Genomic DNA, 16,763 nt, shown 5'->3' on the forward strand with positions numbered 1-16,763 from the left:
TACATCTTGAAATGATGCCACTGAGGCTGCCTGGCTCTCATAGGAAAATCCATATCCCATGTGGGAGAGGAAGGCGTGCCAGCTGATAAAGTATGATACAGCCAGACATCAACGTGGAGATTCTCTGGGAAGAAACAGCTTGACCTAGGGCTTGTTCTGTTGTGGCATCAAATAGCATAGGTATCTTCCTGATCCATTTTGTTCTCTGTAAGTAAAATGGCAAAGATCATCTCATGTCAAGAGAATAAAGTCTCTTTTCTATGCTGAAATCTTAGGGATTCAGGAGGAACCAGGTAAGTGAATAGACTTCTTTATGTGGAATTCTGAAACTACTTTAGGCGCTTAAATTAGTGAGGCCTTGTCTTTATGAAATATTGCATAATGGGGTTCTGCCATTAGGGCCACTTCTTCACCTACGTGTCTGATCAAGGTATGATGGCAACAAGGAAGAGAACCTCCAAAGACAGGTAAGACATCGAACAAGTGGCCAGGAATTAAAAAGGAGGCTTGTTAAGTGTTGAAAGTACAAAATTAAGGTCCCATCAAGAGGTTGCTCTTATAACTGGTGGGAAAGTTCTAATTAAGAATTCTGGAAATGATTGGGTGAGTAAAGACAGTTCATTGGAGGGCTGATAGCCACCAGGTGAGCCTGTATTGAACCAAGGGAAAGATCCATCACCCTGAGGATCAATTCAAAGTATCAGGAATACCCATTGTATACCCATGTCAGGAGACATATGGTGCTGCTGGGCCCAGAAAGAGAAATGCTTCCACTTAGCTAGCTAACATCTTCTAAAGGAGTCCTTCCTGCTACTAGTAAGAATGGCTTGCACAGTTTTGGAACAGGAACATTCTAGATCCGACAGCCATCCAAATACCCAACTGTGAGGTGAAGAACTTTGGGATTGGGATGTCAAACCCTGCAATTCTCTCAAGTCAAGAAGTCCAAGAAGGAATGTGTGCTAATGTGTGTTAAGGCAGATATATAGGAGATTTGGGAACCAGAACAACTTGTGCCATTTACGCACCATGAGAATGACTTGTGCTCTGTCCTGTTGAATCTTCTGCAGTACTTGAGGAAGAAGTGAGATAGGAAGAAAGGCATAGTTCAAATGGTCTGTCCAAAGGAATAAGAAAGCATCACCTTTGAGGATTGGCCATGAGCTCAGTGGTGTAGTTCTAAACTGCAGCATCTCCCCACCAGCTTGGCCCTCTAATCCAACCCCCAAACTGCTTTAACTCTGCCACCACACCACAGGGGGAGAGACACAATGGTGTGATGGAGCCAAAAAGTAGAATAATAGAATTATAGAAATGTGGGACTGGAAGGGACCTCGATAGATCATCTAGTCTAGTTCCCGGCACTGAGGCAGGACTAATTGTTATCTTGACCATCCCTGTCAGGTGTTTGCCTTATTGTTCTTAGAAATCTCTAATGAGGGAGATTCCATAACCTCACTAGTTAATTTGTTCCAGTGCTTAACTACCCTTACAGTTAGGGAGATTTTTCTAATGTCTAACTTAAATCATCCTTGCTCCAATTTAAACCCATTGCTTCTTGTCTTGTCCTCAGTGGATAAGGAAAATAGTTTATTTTCCTCCTCTTTATAACAACCTTTTATGTACTTGACGACTTATGTCCCCATTCAATCTTCTCCAGATTAAACAAACCCAATTTTTTAAATCTTTCCTCTTGGGTCACATTTTCTAGACCTTAAATCATTTTTGTTGCTCTCTTCTGCACTTTCCCCATTTTGACCACATCTTTCCCAAAGTGTGGTGCTAAGAACTGGACACAGTATTCCAGGCCTGAGCACTGAGTAGTGTGGAAGAATTACTTCTCGTGACTTGCTGAAGAGCAGTGTAAGTTCGAAAGCTTGTCTCTCTCAAACAGAAGTTGGTCCAATAAAAGATATTACCTGGCCCACCTTGTGTCTCTAATTTAGTTTGTGATCCACTATAACCCCCAGACCTTTTTCTGTAGTACTCCTTCCTAGGCAGTCATTTCCCATTTTGTATTTGCAACTGATTATTTCTTCCTGAGTGTAGTACTTTGCATTTGTCCTTATTGAATTTCACCCTATTTGTTTCAGATCATTTCTCCAGTTTGTCAAGATCATTTTGAATTTTAATTCTATCCTCCAAAGCACTTACAACTTCTCCCAGCTTGGTATCGTCCGCAGATTTTACGTGTACTCTATCTGCCGTTATCCAAATTATTTATGAATATATTGAATAGAACTGGATCCAGGACAAATCTTTGTGGGACCCCACTCAATATGCCCTTTCAGTTTAACTATGAATCACTGAAAACTTCTCTCTGAATATGGTTTTCCAACAAAGTAGTGCACCCACCTTATAGTAGGTTTGTCTAGGCTATATTTCCTAAGTTTGCTTATGACAAGGTTATGTGAGACCGTATCAAAAGCCTTGCTAAAGTCGAGATATATCACATCTACTGCTTCCACCAGGCTTTTGACCCGGCCAAAGAAACAGGTAGATAAGGTTTGGTGGCTTCTGCCATTTTTATTACTTTGTTAATTGTTAAAAGAACTTTTGTGGTTGTCTCTAAACAGCCACCATCTTGGCACTGGGTAGAGTGGATGTTCTGGAAGAAAAGGGGGAATGGCCAGACCTTTCGTGTGCTACAGCAATCCCCTGCTGCTAAAATGGTCCTGAGAGTGGACATTGGCAGGTAATGTAGTTTAGATACTGTACTCTAAACTATGCTTGGGACCAGGTAGGGGTCTGATCCAACTCCCATTCAAATCAGTGGAAGATTTTAATGAGAGTTGGGTCAGGCATTAAGTACAGAAGAAGCCCAAGGATATGGGGGATGGGAAACAAACAGTTCCTTTGCTCTTTCCTTCTCACTTTCGCTCAGTTGCACCCAGCACTTGCTGGGCACAGCTGGGAATCTGGCATAGAAAATCTACAGTGTGTTTTCTTTATTGTGATAAGAATTTTTCTTCCTAAGGCATCTTGTCTTACCAGTTTGTTTTTTCATATGGCAGGTTCAGGTCTGTATTCCAAGTCAGTTTCAGATGCCTTTTTAAAACTGCTACCCCTGCTGGGTGAAGCTTGACAACATCACAACATAAAAAGCCTGATTCATTCAGGTGTTTGTTAAAGGTAGCTAGGATTGTGTAATCCAGTTTAAAACAAACAACATGTTGGGCAAGTTTCAATGACTTCTTGTCATTACCCCAACTCCGGCAAACATGCTGACAGTGTAAACAATATCTTATTTTCACAGATAAGGACTTTTAAAGAAATGGATTGTGTAATGATTTACAAACATGTTTTAAATGGCCACCCAAAGAATGAGCAAAAATAAGTTGCTTACTAAAAGTGGCCTTTAACTAAAAATATTATAATATTGTACTGCAAAGTTTTACAATATTTTAATGTGGGTATTTATTGGAGGTTGCTATTATTTCAGGTTTCATTACATTCAGGGATATTCTGGTGTTATACATAGGGCTATTTTTGCCAGCAGTCATTAATAAGGAAATGAAACCACTTTTGAAAGCCAATTTTTGCACCTTAAGAATCTCTTTATGGAACCCTGGAAGGAATTCTGCCCGATGTCAGATTGGCAAGGACCCTGGGATTTTTTTTTCCCCTTCCTCTGCAACTTTGGAAATGGTTCACCTCCTGGGATCATTTAGTCATATCTCACTGAATCAATTCCCTGCCATTAGAGGAGTTTCAAGCATTGGTGGTACCTTGGGCTAGGTCTACACCACACACACACTTATTTCTGTATAACTACATCGTTCATGGGTATGAAAAGTCCACTCCCCTGAGCATCGTAGTTATATCGAATTTAACACCCCGTGTAGACAACGCTATGTCAGAGCTTCTTCCACCAACATATCAGTCACCTCTTGAGGAGGTGGAATTATTAAACCAACAGAAGAGCTCTCCCCATTGGCTTAGAGCGTCTTCATCAGAACCGCTACACTGGCACAGCTGCATCAGCGCAGCTGGTGTAGACCAGCCGAGTCTCTCCTGTTCTTTCCTTGTGGCACATAGTTTAGTCTCCTGAGGACAGAAATGTTTTGGTGTAAGGTCTTTGGGCTTAATATAGGGCTATCTGGGTGAAAATTAATGGCTTGTGATATATAGGAGGTCAGACTAGGTGATCTTATGGTCCCTTCTTGCCTTATACTCTATGAAATTATGAAAAGCATTTTGTCCTCTTTCTGCATGGATTGAGTTCACTCTTCCTGTTAGTCAGGTTTAAGTGGTGAGTATCATCTTGACTTATCTTTTAATCTTTCATCAATGCCTGAAATGGTGCAGGATGACCACCAAAACACATTCAAGAGTTCAGAACTGCATGAAGTGATGTCTAGTGGTTATAACAGGAGACCAGGAGTGAAGGCAACTGGATTCTCTTGGTTTTGCCATTTACTCACTGAGCTTCACTAGGTAAATCATTTAATCTATCTATTCTTTCCTCAGTTTACCCACCTGAATACTGTGTGTAATAACATTTACTTACCTGACAGGGGTATTTTGAAAAACTAGGTAATATTTGGTAAAATGCTTTAATATCCTTATATAAAAAATGCTAAATAAATGCAAGCCATTTTTATAGGTACTATATTGTTATAATTTGATAAGACATTCTGGGTCTCTTCACCCCCCTGCACAACCTGGCTTTGAATAGCAATATACCAAAAGTTCCAATATCCGGCTGTATTGCACAATGGCGGAGTCTGAATAATAATCCCACCTAGATCTTATATTGCGCTTTTCATCAGTAGATGGAAAATATCTTTATAAACTACGTCATTATCCCCATTTTACAGATGAGGAAACAGAAGCACAGGGTGGTCTAATGACTTGCCTGAAGTTACTTGCCAACAGGCCAGTGGCAGAGCTGGAAATAGAACCCAGGTCCCCGGAGTCCCAGTCCAGTGCTCTGTACACCACTAGGCTGCAAATAGGTTAGAGCAGAAAGAATGCTGGATTGTCAATAAGACAAAACATTCAGTTATTATTAGCACTTTATTATTATTATTATAATTATTATGTTTTAGAGCCAAATCCAGGACATATTGATGTCAATGACAAAACTCAACTGAATTTAATTGGGACATGGAAGAAGAGAAGAATGAGAAATCTTGACAGTGCTAAAGTTCACAGTTTTCACACCCTCCAACCTTCCTGAAGGTGATGAAGGAGAAGGCAAAGGAGATTTTGCACTGAATTCATTTAAAAAGCTGTTGGACTTGGGGTATGTCTACATTTAAAATGCTACAGTCGTGCAGCTGTGCTGCTGTAGCACTTCACTGTAGACACTACCTATGCAGACAGGAAGGCGTCTCCCATCAGTGTAGATAATCCACCTCCTCAAGAGGGGGTAGCTAGATTAATGGAAACATTCTTCCATTGACCTAGCACTGTCTACACCGAGGGTTAGTGCTTGGTCTATAGTAGAAAATTAAATAATCTTAACTACGTTGCTCACAGGATGTAAATTCCGCACTCTTGAGTGGCGTAGTTAAACCGATCTAACCCCCTGTGTAAACAGTGCTAGGTTGACAGAAGAATTCTTCCATCGATCTAGCTCCCCTCTCTTGGGGAGGTGGATTAACTATGCCAATGAGAGAATCCCTTCCATCAGCATAGGCAGCGTCTACACTGAAGTGCTACATTGGTGCAGCTGTGCCACTGTGGCATTTTAAGTGTTGACATACCTTACGTCAGTATACCTATGTCACTCATGGGTGTGGATTTTTCACATTCCTGAGGCACATAGCTATACTGATGTAAATTCCTAAGGTACACCATGCCTTGGACTTTGACCCATGTAGCTTTCCAGAGGCACACACAAAATACATCAAAGGAGACTGCTTTTAAAGCCAATACCCCGTTTAGTGATCTATCAGTCCATCCATCCATCCATGCTTAATGAATAACTGAGTGAACAGTTTCCTAGTTGCCTAAAATACCACAGAATTGATTCTGTATGTTATGTCATTAGCAGGGAAAGGAAAGATTATGTCTACAGTAAAGGAAGAGTGAGTATGCTGGGTCTAAATTTACAGGACTTTTAAATGTTATAGACAAATGAATCAATGCACGTGGGGCCTGAATAAAGCCTGCAGGTGAAAGCCCGGTCCCCACTTAAGTCACTGGCAAAGCTCCAACTGAATTCAATATTTAACACTGCAGGTTTTGACTCCATAAGAGTCATAATATATTATTAGAGAAACAAGATGGGTGAGGTAATATCTTTTATTGGACCAACTTCTGTTGATGGAACATACAAGCTTTCAAGCTACACAGAGGTCTTCTTCAAGACCCTTCCCCAGACTTGGAGAAAAGCTCTGTGTAGCTCGAAAGCTTGTACCTTCCACCAATAGAAGTCACCTACCTTGTCTCTCTCGTCCTGAGACTGACACAGCAACAATAACACTGCACAATATTTAGTATTAATTATTTGTGTTATAGTTGGGTCTAAAGGCCCCAATCAGGGTACTATTGTGTTAAACACTGTACACATGCATAACAAAAAACTCTCTCTGCCCCAAAAGTTATGTTTATACTTTCTATACTTTATTGCCTAGAGCTAGAATGCCATTACCTTGAGGTACTGAACACATTTTAAAGGCTTTCATGGACACTCCTCATACATTTGTTCCAGATTGCAAATATTTGTTTTCTCAATTAGAATGATTCCTACAGCACCTTAAGAACTGTGCCTTTGTCTACAATGCATAGTTAACTTGGGAGATTGGCACCTGGATCTGAGCGTTATACATGTAAAAGAAAAGACTAGCAGGATCTTACTCAATGGGACAAGGTACTATGCCATGTTTTTTGTACATATAAGAATATCAAAAAGCAGTCACAGTCACACACATTCATAAAGTTTTGCAAGCTGATGTGATATAATTACCAGTCCTTTTATGCATTGCTCGAGACAGGCTTCTGTCAGTTGCAAATCCAATGCTCCGAGATGACAATTGCAGAACGAGACCCAAAGTTTCCATGTTTTTACCCATCTTTTGTACCAATGGTTCTCAACCAGGGTTACGTGTACCCCTGGTGGTATGCAAAGGTCTTCCAGGGGGTACATCAGCTCATCTAGATATTTGCCTAGTTCAGTCTCTCTCAACTGTCACGGGACTGATTTAAGGGGTTGCACATACAGGCCTGGCTTTGGGGGGGTGGCAAGCAGGGTAATTGCCTGGGGCCCCACACCACAGGGGGCCTGTGAAGCTAAGTTACATGCTTCAGCCCTAGGTGGTGGGGCTTGGGCTTTGTTTTCAGTCCCAGGCAGGGGACCCAGGCTTTCGGTACACTGAAATACAAGTACAATGTTTATATTCCAATTGATTTATTGTATAATTATATGGTAACAATGAGAAAGTCAGCCATTGTTAAGTAATAGTGTGCTGTGACACTGTTGTGTTTTTATGTCTGACTTTATAAGCAAGTAGTTTTTAAGTAAGGTGAAACCTGGGGAACACAAGACAAATCAGATTCCTGAAAGGGATACAGTAGTCTGGAAAGGTTGAGAAGCACTGTTTTATATTGCTGACTCTTATGTAAGTCTATGGGCCTTGCTGTGTCATGCTGCCTCTAGGTTCAGTATCGTGGTTAATCACCAGCTAATTGAAAGCATGACTATTCTCTTATTTCTATACTTTCTTTGTTCCCAGGGTGGATCTTTCTGTATCTTAGGGTCGTTTATTTGCACTTCAGGGTCCTTGATAGGTATTCTTCGGCCTTCAGGGTTAGGCTGGCAGTTGGTGTCTTTACTCCCTTTTCTGTTGTTAGAGCAGTTTAGGTTGGTGTCTTTTTATGCCCTGCACATCCATTCCTCACTCACACACAGAGAATTTATCAAGATATTTTTAGGTTCAATAGTACAAGTTTCAGGAAAGAGCTTACTTCAAGAAACTAACAATATGGAGTCCACTTATGCTACACTAAACAGTACTATAACTTATCATAACAGTAAAGGAAAAATTTCTCTCTACCTCTATCTCACTTATACAATAAAATAAGGAATCTACATCTGATACAGCTCCTGAGGATGGCTCACATGAGCAGCAGGGTTAGCCTAGCCTGGGTATGAGCATCCCAGCTGCAAAGCCCTAACCACATTAGTGTGTCTTTTACTGTTTTTGCACTTGCTATGTATGTCTGGGAGCGTGTCCTATGATTCTTTATGCTGAGTTGCTTTAGCATTTTTCCCCAGTCAGTTGTGTCAACTGGGGGAATACTTGTCTGTCCTTTGGAGAGAACTGGGGAAAGGGCACTGTAGGATGATCAGCATTCAAGTGACTGAGGATATGTCTACACTTAAAATGCTACAGTGACACCGCTGCACTTCTACAGAGATGCTGCTGTACCACTTCAGTGTAGATACTACAGTCCATGTCCCCACGAGGCAGTAGCTAGGTCAACAGAGGAATTCTTCTGTTGATCTAGCACTGTCTACACAGTGGGTTAGTTTGGCATAGCTACGTGTCTCAGGTGGGTGGATTTTTACCGATGTAAAACCCTAGTGAAGATCAGGCCCTAGCCTGTGTCCTTGCTGCAAAGTCGGGGGGTTCCAGCACAAGTTAAAGTGGAACCCAGGTTCTAACTCCCAACCTCAACCAGGTAAACTAGCCTGAGCTTAACATCACCCTAAACCCAGGTCAGAGATTTTTCCGATTGGATAACAGGGGAGAAGGGTTAAGGCTAAAACCTGGGTAAGAGCTTGTGTTAACTGTGTAGTGTAGACTTGTCCTGTAGCCCTGATCAAGCATGTGGAGAATGACCAAACCAGCCTCCACAGATGTGTTAAGGACCTCGAGTTAATTGGCAATTAAAATAGAAAAAAATATAGTGTAGATCTATAGTCTAGTATATGTAAAAAGTCTAGTGAAGAAAAGCCCAAACCGCTTACAGTCTCCATTTAAAATGAATAACAAGTGGATACAACAAACAGATGCAGGATGGGGGAGCATACAAGGTAACAGTGAGATTATACTAAGTGTAATAACCAGTAGTAACAGCACACCAATTGCCTTTCCCTTGTTAAGTTTTTTATAAGCATCTAGGTTACATCTGTGTTACAATGCATAGCTTGTTCAACCATCTCACAATGCACAACAATTGCAGCAATGAAAATGTTATAATAAGCTGCATATGGAATCATGAGGTAGACCAGGTATAGATCCGGACATAGCAAGCACCTGTGTTTAGAACTGGTTGATACCAGAAGACCTGATTATATTCATTCCGTGTGGGGACAGCATGTTATGTCATGGTACATGTATTGTTTTGCCTGTGCAGACCTCCTTCCTTGATAGGACCTTCACTGTCCTTGACAAATCCTCCTCACTGACACAATGGAATTGTTGATTGTCAGAGAGGAGCTCATTTTTTGTGCACAAGAGAGCTTTCACAGGGGCTAATCCAATACTATGGAACTCATTCTCTCAAGAACTCCTTCAAACCTCATCACCTTATGATTCAAATGCAAAGCAAATTTCTTCAATCCTGCCCTTCTAAACATCAACATATAGAACACAGCAGCTGAGAAACACCTTTAACTAAAAACAAACCAAAGTTTTTTAAAAAATTAAAATCTCATATACCGTTTCTCCTTGCAGAGAAAAAACTACTTCATAGTCTATCTTATCAAATCCCTCTCCAAAACTCTCCTTTGCCATGGTGCCTACAAAAAAACTTGACAAAACTTGACAACTTGTGTGCTGAGTCCACTGCCTGCCATGCTGGCACAATTGTGTCTTATTATTTCCTTATACTCCCCCATCTCTCTCTTCATTTGTTGTCTTTTGTCTTACCTATATTGTAAGTTCCTTGGGACAGAGACTGCCTTTTTGTTCTGTGTTTGTACAGCACCTAGTACAATGGGGTCCTGGTCCATAATTGAGACGCGTAGGCACTACAGTAATATATATATAATAAATAGGAATAAGAGTAACAACAACAGAGAGGAAAATACATGAAACAGATGCTTATCACTGTGTTCATCCTGTTTATTCTCTGTGTATTTATCTTTGGAAGGTTTCTGAGATACCATAGTGAGGACCTGGTACAAGAATCTAATTAAACTAAAATAAAACCATATTATAGCCATAATAATGGTCTTTGGGTGGTAGCAAGAGGTTATAACATAATTTGGTAATGCTCACATAAGATAGGTATGGTTGGGACACAAGCATGTTAACACACATTGCCCCAAATCACCACAATTTGTAATATAGATTGGCCCATGCTTATTGTTTAAAGACTGTATGGAAGAGCTAAATTTTGAGGGACTTTTTGTTTGGTAGGTCATCAATATGCTGGTTGATATACTCTCCCAGATGATTAGTCAGCAGCTACAGATGCAAAGGACTGACTCCTGACAGAGAAGAAGAGAGTATGTAAGATCTCAGCAAAGGACAAAGATGGCAGAGCATCGGAAAGAGAGGAGATTTACAGAACTAAATAGATAGGTGTGTCCATGAAGGTCCTTAAAGAAAAAGTCTGTAACATTTGAATGGAAGTGGGTGAGATGTGTGGTGGGCCACTACAGACTGCTTGCCAAGTAAGAGGATGTAGACCTTGGTGAGGTTTCAGTGAAAAAAGTAAAAATGGAGCTGTGTTTGAGAACGGTGAACAGAGAGCATTACATTAAGAATGTGAGAGAAAGAACTGGCTGTTATCAACACAGAACTGGAACTGGAGTATAAACTGTGAAATGATTACATGCCCTGGTAGGAAGAGATAGACAAGTGAAGGGGCTTGTGAGAATATATGGGTGATCTGATAACCAAAGCCCAGTTGCCATCCAGCACAGCATGGTTAAAAGATAAGTTGAGGTCCAGAGAGACTGAGACACATTGTGCCTGAGGTGATGCATGGGACAGCTGGGGGGCATGCAGGGTCAAGTCCCCCACCCCTCGATTTGCTAATTGGGTTATACTGAACCACGGATTGAGCATGCTCTGTAACGCTGCTGAAGCCGGCTGCCCTCACTCTGCCCCCACCCACCACTATCGGCAGGTATGGGTAGTCTCTGCATTGCGCCAGTGTTCATGACCAACATTTTCAAACCTGAGTGTGTAGAGTTAGGCACCTGCATCCATATTTAGGCACCATTGGAAGTCCTGCTTGCCCCCATAACCACGAGAGCTATGCTGACAAGAGTATAAGTCCTGGTAGGGTAACCCTTGCCAAAGAGGTTGAAGGGTAGAAATGAACCTAAAGGCAGCCAACTGGCCCTCCTGGTATGGAGCTAGGTGTGGGCTAATGACCTGGTCCTGTAGAGAGAGGGAAAAAAAGGCACTTACAGAAACTTACACGACTGCTCTGTCAGAAGACAGTTGTGAAGGTCCTACATTCCCCATGGAAGAGAGAGGCATAAGAGAGAGAAATAAATTGCAGGTGTTCAGCCCTTATAAAAAGCAGGTAATCTTTTTTAAGGGGCCTAACTTTGGAATTAGGTGCCTGCTTTTAGCTCCTCAAGTTTGTAATTGTTGGTTGGACATAATAAGGGTGGATAGTGTATTAACAGTACTGCTAATCCTGAATTTTCAAAAATCATAAGTCAGGCTCATCTAAAATCATGAATTGGTTTTAAAAAGCATAGGATTATAGATTTGGTGTTCTTATTATTTGCCTTCTTTTTGAGCCTTTAGGGTGCACTGGGATCACATTTTGAAGCTTTCTCCACCACCATGAGGGCTAGAAACTTCATTCTTAAAGAAAAAGTAAGGTTGAAATCATCACATATCAACTTGACTCCAGGACCTGGGGCTTTAAGGAAAACAATAATTATCATGAGACTCATGACAAAAATCACAAGAGTTGGCGACACTGATTTATGTTGTTCTGAGCTAATGTGAAACCTTTTTTTAGATTCAGATAGTTCATTGCTAATAATATGTAAAAAGAGACCAAGTCAGAAAAAAGCTCCAGGAAAAACAATGTAATAAAAGCAAACTGGATGGAGTTCAATATTTAAATCACTAACTAATACATAAGCACTGATGCTTATAACTAACTAATACAGAAGCACATAATAGTTTAACACAGTGAGGCAAGTAAACAAACATAAGAGCTCAGTTTGGCGTTATCCCTATGGAAAGAACTAGGAAACAACCAAATGAATAAAACAAACAACTCTTCAACTCAAAGAGCCTGCAGGGACTATTTAAATTCACGCCACTTGCACAGATGCCAGCTCCAGTCTTTAAAGACCAGGAGGGATATTGAGAAACCAAAATCTCTTTTTAAAGGTATCAGATTAGTTCATTTAAGGAATCCCTTTCCCTGAAGGTCCTCAACTTCCTGCCTGTAATGAAACTAGAGCTATTTAAAAACTAGAGAAAACAAGAGAGAAAAAAGCTTACACAAATTCTCCCTCTTGCCCCTCCTCTTCCTGCAAACCGTGACATCACAATTCTTTAAAATGTTAGGTCCCAACTTGTGGCTACCCTCAGGTTTTAAAAGCGACTTAGAAAACAAAGACAACATTCTTGTCCTTGCTTTGCTTCTTTTATTATTAAAGTGGTCTGAAACTATTTTTTTTTTTAAATCTGATTGATTTTTCCATTAGAAATTCAGGTTCTGTCTAAGTCAGAAGACTCGCTGAGGATTGGAGAACTAGTGAAATATTGACAGTCTATTAGCCAAAGGAGTGAAAGATAGACTATTAATAGGGAAAGGGATTTTTAGTCAGACATATTGGGCTTGATCCTTAGCTGGTTTAAATTCGTATAGGCCTGTTGATTAAAATGGACCTATGATGATGTACACTACCTAAACGTGAGGCCCCAGATTTTTTGTTTAGCTTTGTTAGCAGTTATTTAACATCAATGATAGATACATATTTTGAATACAAGAAGCCTTTTTTGTTAAAGATACAGCATTCTCACCCCTTCAGTTAACTTGGTATAAATTCACAGTAAACATCCCTTGTAGCCCTAGTGATCTTTCAAAAAGGACTATGGAAGACCAGTATTGATATTCCTGATATTGCTAAGGCCTTATCTACACAAGAAAGTTGCATTGCTTTAACTGTGCATACTGCTTTATACTTGCTATAACTGCATCCATACCATGACTTCTACTGGCATAACAACCGTGGCAAAAAACAAAAACAACTCATACCCCTAATGAACATTGTTATACTGGTACAACTTCCCGGTGGCTGTTCAGGCATAGGGTAGAAAATTAGAAAAAAGAAACCATAAAGTTATTCAGGCCTTCTTTATACATCATACAAAACAAAAAATTAAAAAAGAAAGGACAAGCTTCCTTTCTCTCTTCCTTTAGGAAGACCCCACAAACACCTTTGCAGGCTGCTCTTAAGACTCTGTAGTTACTGTACCCAAGGCTGTAAGTATATGTTAGCATATGCTGTTATGAATAGAGAAAAGGAGAAGGCTAAATATCTGTTTTGGACTAACTTTTATTTTAAATAAAAAAAATTAAAATCTGGGAGTTGGTGCAGAGTGTTCACCCTAGCTGTTAAAGGCAGAGGAGGGAAAGAAGAATCAACATTTAATTTATTAAAGGTAGGTAAAAAGAAGGGATCAACAAAGAGTGAAAATGAAAACAAACAGAAAAAATACATTTCAGTAGAGAAAAAAAAACACTGAATTATGTCTTTTTTTCCTTTCATTTGTTTTTCTCTGAATCAGGTCAGCCTTTCTAAACAACCCATTTATTTCACCTGGCAAAAATCAAACACAAGGAAATATACAATCCAGTCAGGAATGTAGCAGTTCAGTTCGGTAGTGAAAGCTGACACTACCAGACTATTTGCAGACTCCCTCAAGTGTGTTGGTCAAAGGTTGAATGATTAGCAGAATGAACCTCAAGATACATCTTATCACACACTACTCAGATGATAGATCACTGGGACTGAGACAGGGAAACAAAAAACAAGTGACCAGTGCAGGACATGGGGAAGAAGAGCTATAGGAAAATAAGTAATCGAGATCTCTCTTGAACATTGTGTGGAATTCTTAAGTAATTGTTCAGGCTGTTTCATAGAGTCTTCGTGTCACAGTATCACAACGATTCCTCCGAGAGACAAGCAGTGGTTGCACCACATATGATAGAGTGAGACAAAACTGACCAGGCAAAAGCCACAACAGCCTGTGGAAGCACTATCATCTAGTAAAAGAACTGACAGTTTGAAACTGGAGTGGAGAATGGCAGTCTGACAGCCTCTCCACTGCACCCAGACACAGCCTCAGGCTTGCAATATAGTCATTGAAAAGGTGCAACAACTCATGTAATAACAATGCTACTTTCCTTTGTTGTTCATAACAAATTATAACTATATGTACTTTTTAGGCCCAGCTATCTGGGGATTTTTTCCCCTTTGGATGAAACATTGACGCACACACATAGAGGTCATCAAAGTTATGCATTTATCTATGTATTTTCATTTACGTTGAGAAGCTCACCCCTGGCTGCAAGTGCTTTTATAGCAATTAAAAGGTACAATTACTAAAACGAAAAGGCCACACATCACAAATGCATACAGGACTGCCCATACAAAGCTGCAATAGCACGGACATGCAATAACCACCTCAGCAGTGACCCCAACTCTGTGCCCCATTGTCTGTCCTTGCCTCAGATGCTCAAGCTTTTCAGTGTGCCTTGAAGTTTAACAAACACAGTTTCTGTCTGCTGCCATGGTTAAAGCACATTTAGTAATGCATGCTAGTCATATTTAGTGTCAATCACTAAAGGTGTGTCTAGCTAGCAATTTTTCAACCGGCTGTTAATAACACCTGTATTGGTGTTAGCACTGAGGTAACACCCTTTTTCTTAGCTAATCAGCAGTAGTGGAGCAACAGAAGAGAAGCTACTGGTATCAGCTACTGGTATTATTCCACCCAGCTATTTAGCAAAAAACACAGCTGTTTGCCATAGCAGGAGTCAGAGGAGGTCTCCCTCTTTATAGCTCCACCACTGCTAGGTAACAGGAGTAAGGCTGGGGCCAAGACCTTCTCTTTTGGAGCCCCACTGCCATCAAAACCAGAAGGAAGGAAAGCTGGAGGAAGGGGGGGACAGAAAGAGAAGACTGGAAGAGGGATGTGGAGGAAGGGGAGGAAAATAGAGAGGAACAGAGGGTGGAGTGCGTTTAAGGGAATTAAAAAGTCACATCTCATAAACATTGCAGTAGATTTATCTGATACAACTACAGACTATATAGCTTTAGCATATTGGATGATACAGACACCTCTGTCCCCCAGTTCTTTGTCATCTGTTACATTAGAAAATCTGAAGCTAAAACTAATCTGTAGTTGTACCGGATACAAACTCCAGAATGCCATTGTTTTGTTTGGTGGATTCATATGTCATAGAAATGGAACTATGTTTATCCGTTTTGGTTTTTGTCAAGATACCATCTTACAGGTGCAATAACAAACTCAAGGTTGGGTGTGCATAAGCTAATTATACACACATTGGCTGATGATTACACGGTCTATTGTATGCTACTGCTTTATTTACTTCCTACTGAAGATTCTAGGGCTGGAGTTCTAGGAGAACTGGTTATTCTGCTTAGTAAAGTTTCCAGTTGTGTTGCTTGTGCAGTTTGAATTAATCTCTCTTACTCACTTCCTAATTATATGTCTGGATTCTGTATTATTATTTCTAACACAACAGAAACTTCCTTGGTTTGTGAAATTCATAATTTATATTTGCTAGTGATTTCCAATGTTTACAAACTCTCCGATACAACTGCTGTGATATTATGAACAGGGGATAAGAAACAACCAGATAGAATGCTTCTGAATCATTCACACAAGGACTAACATCCCAAAATAATAATCACAACACAAAACAAGAATGAGAAAAATCCCAGATCAAGAAGTCTGCTGTCAACATTATCAGGTTTCACCATTTAAATAGAAAGCATAATATAATCAAATAAACATGGCTGAGCTTATTCTATTAATCAAGGAATATATAACCCCGTTGTAGGATATTATTCATAACAGCTGGGAGCACAGGTCCTTAGGTAAGGGAAGATTCTAGGGCTTCTAATGTCATTATTAAGGGCTAAGTTATGGCTTAGATAGGGGAAAAAACCATAGGTGTGCCCAAGCGCTGGTAGGAGGCAAGCGTAACATCTGTTTCGGACACAACGGCTCAAGGAACACTAAGGAAAGGGTGCTCAGCAAGGACATTGTCAACAAATGCAAAAAAGGTGCAGCAGTGATTACTTGCCATGCTGCCTTCCTGGTGCTCGTTCCTGCACATGGAGATAAGGCGCTGATCAGATCCAGAAGCATCCCCTTTGAACTAAGCAGCAGTACTACTGCCCATCCACCCTCACCCCAGTCCCAACATTCAGGGAGTGCAAGGAGCCACATTATACTTAATTATAACGCTCTCTGTACCCTCCACAGCACATCTGTGCATGCACAGCAATGATGTGTCACAAAATGTTGACCACATGAAGGAAAGTTCAGCAGTTAGCCAATTCCAGTCTGGGTTGAAAATTCCTATAGTCTCAAATTTTCCTTAACTGAGGGTGTGGCTTATACTACAGAGCTTGCAGTTGTGCCTCAGAAATGATTCATTCAGTGGGCCAAACCGGCAGCTGGTATCAATGATTTACAAGGATTTGGAGCTATGTACTAATTAAGATGAGCCAATGATCTGGCTCATTGCACTTGCAATTATTTTCAATCCCCTTCATTCATTCTAACCAGAAAGAGTTTTTTGGTGGATCAATTTCCAAATAGAAGCACTTCATGGGTGATGTT

The sequence above is a fragment of the Emydura macquarii genome, unplaced genomic scaffold (genome assembly GCF_026122565.2).
Source record: "Emydura macquarii macquarii isolate MOO-44397 ecotype Brisbane River unplaced genomic scaffold, CSIRO-AGI_Emac_v2 contig_75, whole genome shotgun sequence".
NCBI classification, from domain to species: Eukaryota; Metazoa; Chordata; order Testudines; family Chelidae; genus Emydura; species Emydura macquarii.